Source organism: Suncus etruscus, chromosome 1, assembly GCF_024139225.1.
Source record: "Suncus etruscus isolate mSunEtr1 chromosome 1, mSunEtr1.pri.cur, whole genome shotgun sequence".
Lineage (NCBI taxonomy): Eukaryota > Metazoa > Chordata > Mammalia > Eulipotyphla > Soricidae > Suncus > Suncus etruscus.
Window position 1 is genome coordinate 15,483,016 of NC_064848.1, and position 6,007 is coordinate 15,489,022.

The 6,007-nt window shown below is 47.9% G+C and overlaps 1 non-coding gene across 1 annotated transcript; it reads right to left on the bottom strand.

Annotated features, from left to right (window-relative positions):
- Positions 1–1,659: 1,659 nt before the first annotated feature.
- LOC126027291 (U6 spliceosomal RNA) lies at positions 1,660–1,766 on the bottom strand. Its single transcript, XR_007502240.1, has one exon. It is a non-coding gene; the product is annotated as a U6 spliceosomal RNA (small nuclear RNA).
- Positions 1,767–6,007: the final 4,241 nt, after the last annotated feature.

The window sequence follows — 6,007 nt, forward strand, 5'->3', positions numbered from 1 at the left end:
TAACTACACTAACAACTAGCATGACAATGTTAAAGAATGAGAGAAGTAGAATGCCTGTCGCGATACAGGCACTGGTGATGGGAATGTTGTACTGGTGAAGGGGGCGTATCCTATTTATGACTAAAACCCAACTACAAACATGCTTGTAATCATGGTGCTTAAATAAAGATTTATATTAAAAAATGTTGTGCTATAATGGGAGAAAATATTTTAAATCATAATTGAATGAATAACCCATATGTAAACACATTTTAAGCCCCAGAAACTCAATTAAAAATTGTAATTAATGGCAAAGGACTTGAATAGTTATTTCATATATATAAAATGCTAAAAGGCACATGAAAGATGCTGTAACATTCCTCATAACTAGGGGGAAGCCAGTCAGAAGAGATGCTGGTATGGGTACAGAGGAAAGCAACTTCCTGAGCATTGTTTCTGGGAATGCTGGTGGCATCCATGCTGGGGGTACATTGTGGGAAGAAAGGAAGGAAGGAGGGAGGGAGGGAGGGAGAAAGGAAAGAAGGAGGGAGGGAGGAAGAAAGGGAGAGAGGAAGGAAGGAAGGAAGGAAGGAAGGAAGGAAGGAAGGAAGGAAGGAAGGAAGGAAGGAAGGAAGGAAGGAAGGAAGGAAGGAAGAGGAAGGCAGGAAAGAAGGCAGGAAGGAAGAAGGAAGGAAGGAAGGAAAGAAAGGAGGGAGGAAGGAAAGGAGGGAGGGAGGAAGGAAGGAAAGGAGGGAGGGAGGAAGGAAGGAAAGGAGGGAGGGAGGAAGGAAAGGAGGGAGGGAGGAAGGAAAGGAGGGAGGGAGGAAGGAAGGAAAGGAGGGAGGGAGGAAGGAAGGAAAGGAGGGAGGGAGGAAGGAAGTAAAGGAGGGAGGGAGGAAGGAAAGGAGGGAGGGAGGAAGGGAGGGAGGGAGGGAGGGAGGGAGGGAGGGAGGTCTGGCGACTCAGCAGCATCTCTTGTAGACACACATGCGGAATCCCAGGAGGCATTTGCAACATTATTACAATGTCAGAGGAGTGAAAAAATCAAATGAGCTTTTTTTTTTTTTAAATGCATATTATTCAGCCACAGAAAAAATAGCAATTCTGATCACTTGCCATTGCAGAGATGACCCTGGGACAATATGCTAGTGAAATAGACACTATGATTCCATTTTAGTGAGCCAAGTGTTGCTAGGGAGCAAAGGGGGTAGGAGTCATGTAATGGGAATGCATTTTCACCATTTTTTACATTTAAAAAAACTTTTTTTTGGGGGGGGGCAAAAAATTAAAGAGAATTCAAGAGTGCTAAAAGAAAGACCAGAGCTGGGTGTGGCCACACCCATACACACACACACACACACACACACACACACACACAGAGCTGGAAGCTATGCAACGATGTGAAAATACTACAACTGGATAAGAAGCTAAATTTTATACCATGCATGTTATTTTTCCATTTAATTGTAAACTCGATTTTTTTTTTTTTTTGGTTTTTCAGGCCACACCCGTTTGATGCTCAGGGGTTACTCCTGGCTAAGCACTCAGAAACCGCCCCTGGCTTGTGGGGACCATATGGGACGCCGGGGATCGAACCGTGGTCCTTCCTTGGCTAGCGCTTGCAAGGCAGACACCTTACCTCTAGCGCCACCTCGCTGGCCCCTCGATTTTTTTTTTTTTTTAAATATAGACTGCTTCATAAATTTGCGTGTCATACTTGTGCAGGGACCTTGCTAATCTTCTCTGCATTGTTCCAATTTTAGTATATGTGCTGCCGAGGCGAGCACAACTTCTCGTTTTTATGAAACGTATAACATTAACCATTATAACAATAGAATTTAATATAATTTTGTTTGTTTGAGGGCCACACCCACCCAGTAGTGTTCTGGCTCTGCTCAGGAATCACTCTGGGTGGGCTGAGGACCATATGGGATTCTGAGACTCAAACACCGGTGGGTTACATGCAAAGCAAAAAGTGCTCTACCCACCGTTCTATCACTCTGACCCTCTTTCTATATTTTTTAGAATAAAAAGGAGAAATGTCAATGGCACTGTGATAAAGAAGAAATCAAACAAAGAAGAGGGCCCGGAGAGATAGCACAGCGGCATTTGCCTTGCAAGCAGCCGATCCAGGACCAAAGGTGGTTGGTTCGAATCCCGGTGTCCCATATGGTCCCCCGTGCCTGCCAGGAGCTATTTCTGAGCAGACAGCCAGGAGTAACCCCTGAGCAATTCTGGGTGTGGCCCAAAAACCAAAAAACCAAAATCCCAAAAAACAAAAAACAAAAACAAAGAAGAAAAATCACAAACCAAAAAAACTTATTTTAAACTTTATTTATTTATTTATTTATTTTAGCTTTTGGTCCACACCCAAACCAGGGCTTACTCCTGGCTCTGTGCTCAGGGAGGACTCAGGGAACCATAAAGAGTGCTGTGAATCCAGATCACCTGCAGAGAACTTACCCACTGTACTCTTTGCTCCCCCCCAAAAGAAACTTAAATATAAACTATGCAATTATAATGAATAATATTAAGAGAGATTGCCATGTGCACAACTAGCAATACATAATAATACATTATTATGTGAATCTCAGCATTTAGAAACATAAAATTTATGCAAACAATAGCACATGGAATAGTGAGTAACTTGTTTTATATTCAACTAACACACCATGGGTGGAGGGATATGATTTACATGAAACAGACTGCTAAAAATTAATGATCTGGGGCCAGAGCAATAGTACAGTGGGTAGGGTGCTTGCTTTGTATGGGGCTGAACCAGGCTCAATCCCCTGAACCACAAATGGTTCCCAATCCCTTCAGGAATGATCCCTGAGCACCACCAACTGTAGTTAAAAACAAACAAAAAAAATTAAAAAATCTATTTTGTAAAGCTTAAAAAGATATAGGGCCAGAGTGACAGCACAGCAGTAGGGCATTTGCCTTGCATGCGGCCAACCCAATATGAACAACGGTTTGATTCCCAGCTTCCCATATGGTCCCCTGAGCCTGCCAGAAGCGATTTCTGAGCACAGAGCCAGGAGTAACTTCTGAGCTCTGCCAGGTGTGACCCAAAAAGAAACAAACAAAAAGATATAACTGGGACCAGAGCAATAGTACAGCAGGTAGGGCATTTGCCTTGCATGTGGTCAACCTGGGTTCAACCTCCAGCATCCTCAGAATAATTCCTGAGTGCAGAGCCAGGAGCAACCCCTGAGCATTTCTGGGTGTGACCCAAAAGAATAAGAAGATATAAGTTTAAGTTAAAATAAGTTTTTTTTAAATTATCTTTATTTAAACATCGTGATTACAAATATGATTGTAGTTGTATGTAAAATAAAAGTTAAAAAAATTTTTTTTTGGTTTTTGGACCACACCCGGCATTGCTCAGGGGTTACTCCTGGCTGTCTGCTCAGAAATAGCTCCTGGCAGGCACGGGGGACCATATGTGACACCGGGATTCGAACCAACCACCTTTGGTCCTGGATCGGCTGCTTGCAAGGCAAATGCTGCTGTGCTATCTCTCCGGGCCCTAGATATAATATTTAAAAAAATAATACTCCCTTGTTCGTGGGTTTCGGCACCAAAAAACCAAAACAAACAAACAAAAATACTCCCAGCGTGAATAAAAAAGAAAAAAGAAGAAAAAATTATCATTGAATAAACAAATTTTAGTAAGAGAGCAAACTTTAACTGCCATCATACTCATAATTATATTGCATCAAAGATTAATATCTAGAATTTTTTTGAAAGCCTATAAATGAATATGAAAATACTCTTACAGGGACCAGAGCTGTGGCACAAGCGATAGGGCGTTTGCCTTGCACGCACTAACCTAGGATGGCGGTTCGATCTCCTGGCATCCCCGATGGTCTTCCAAGCCAGGAGCAATTTCTGAGTGCATAGCCAGAAGTAACCCCTGAGCGGCACCGGTGTGCCCCCCCCCAACCCCGACAAAAAAGAAAATGCTCTTATGCCAGAAACACTGGCGAAGGATACAAGGAAGAAACTCACTACTACTAAGTCAAGGGATGTTGGAATTTATTTTATTTTATTTTATTTTTGGTTTCTGGGTCACACCCAGCAGTGCTCAGGGGTTACTCCTGGCTCTATTCTCAGAAATCGCTCCTGGCAGGCTCAGGGGACCATATGGGACACTGGGATTTGAACCACTGACCTGCTGCATAAGAGGCAAATGCCTTACCACCATGCTATATCTGCGGCCCTGGGATGTTGAAATTTTTAATAGCCAGGAATATCCAAATGGTGATGCTAAGAAATGTGCTGAACTTCCTTTAATTCTCATCAAAAGTTTTTTCTTGGTTGCATTGGTGAAGGGGGGTGTTCTTTATATGGCTGAAACCCAACTACAATCATGTCTGTAATGAAGGTGCTTAAATAAAGATATAATTTTTAAAAATAAAATAAATTTTGATCAACTGATGAATAAACAAACATAGTAAATAATAATACGATAGAATGTTATTTAATCATAAAAATATATAAAATACTGTTATATGACTTAAAAAAAAAGTTTTTCCTCTGCCAACTGGGCCAGGATTTGAAAACCTGGTGGGGGTGTGACAAGGTCAACCAGAGAACGCTGAAGCTCCTACGACCACCACTATTAGTATTCTGAGTCTCTGCCTCTCTCGGAGAAAAGATGGAAAGCAGATGTTGCTCAGAGCTCACTCACTTTCCTCCCTGCCCAAGACTACCCACTAGTTCATCCTTGGGAGTAGTATGCAGCTGCAAACAAGATGGTTTCAGACCGGCCAGGATAAGAGCAGGTGTCGGAAACACAAGCACACTGGGAAGAAAGCGAATTGCAGCAGTCATGGATCAGGGTGACAACATTTCCGCCCGATCTTTCACTATCCAAGCTTGTTTCTGATCGTTGACTGACAGACAGATGGAAAGACCCCAAGAGAGACTGGGACCACCGACCTGAGAGTGCCAGCCCGAGTTAGTTCTTGTTGAAGAGACCCAGGGACCAACCAACCAAGCAAGCTACTGTCCTGGGGCCTCCCCTGACCTCACAAGGTCTCGTGAATGATTAGGGGGTGTCCCATCTACCCCCCATTCCTAATTTTATCGAGGGGCTCCTCCCTGGCAAGCCGTGTGTCTTGATTTTATTATTGTTATTTTGCATGTCCAGCACCTTGGAGGGATCGCTTAGCCACGTGTCCCCAAAACTGTCCAGGCCCTGGAGGGGGTGGTGGTGGTGTCGTGCTAGATTTCTAAAGCAGTTGTGCAGTCGTTTATTGGGGGGTGGGGGACTTTGGGGGGGGGGAGCAGGAATCCGGCTCTCAAGCTTCGACAGACAAGAGCCTGGGTAGGCCAGAAGGGACGGACCCGGCCAAGGGGAGGAGGGAATCCATCCAGCCGTCCTTTCCGCGCTGGGCCTCAGTTTCCCGTGGGCACTGGGCGAGGGAGAGGGGGAGGGCGCTCCGCAGCCCCGGGCGCCGCCGGGCTTTTCGAGGACGCGTGCGGGGCGGCCCCGCGCAGTCCCAGCCGCAGGCGCGGCCGCCCCCCGCCGGCTCTCCGGGGGCCCCCAGCGGCCCCGCGGCCCTGACCCCTTGGGCTGCGCGGCGCGGGTCACATGGACGCGGGGCTCTGCCGGGCGCGCCGGGGGGCTCGGAGGCCTTTGTGAGCCGCAGGTGGTGCGGGGCGCCGAGCCGGGCCCGAGCCGGGGTGCGAGCGGGGCCGGGGCGGCCGGCGGGAGCGAGGCTGTCGGAGCCAATCAAGCCGCCTCCAGCGCCCAGCACGTCGCCCGCTCGGCCGCGCGCCGTTGCCACTCCGCGGCGCGGCCGCCTCGCGCTGCTCCGCCGGGGCGCAGGGGGCCGGCGCGGAGCCCAAGGTGAGCGCGGGGGGCCCGGGCGCCCTCGGGGGCGGCGGGCGGGCGGGCGGGCAGGCCCGGGGCGGCGGGGGCCGGGGGCTCCGCGACGGGCCGGCCCCGGGGGCTCAGGGCGTGGCTCGGGCTCGCTCGCCCGCCGCACTGTTCGCTCCTACCGGCTGTAGATGGAGC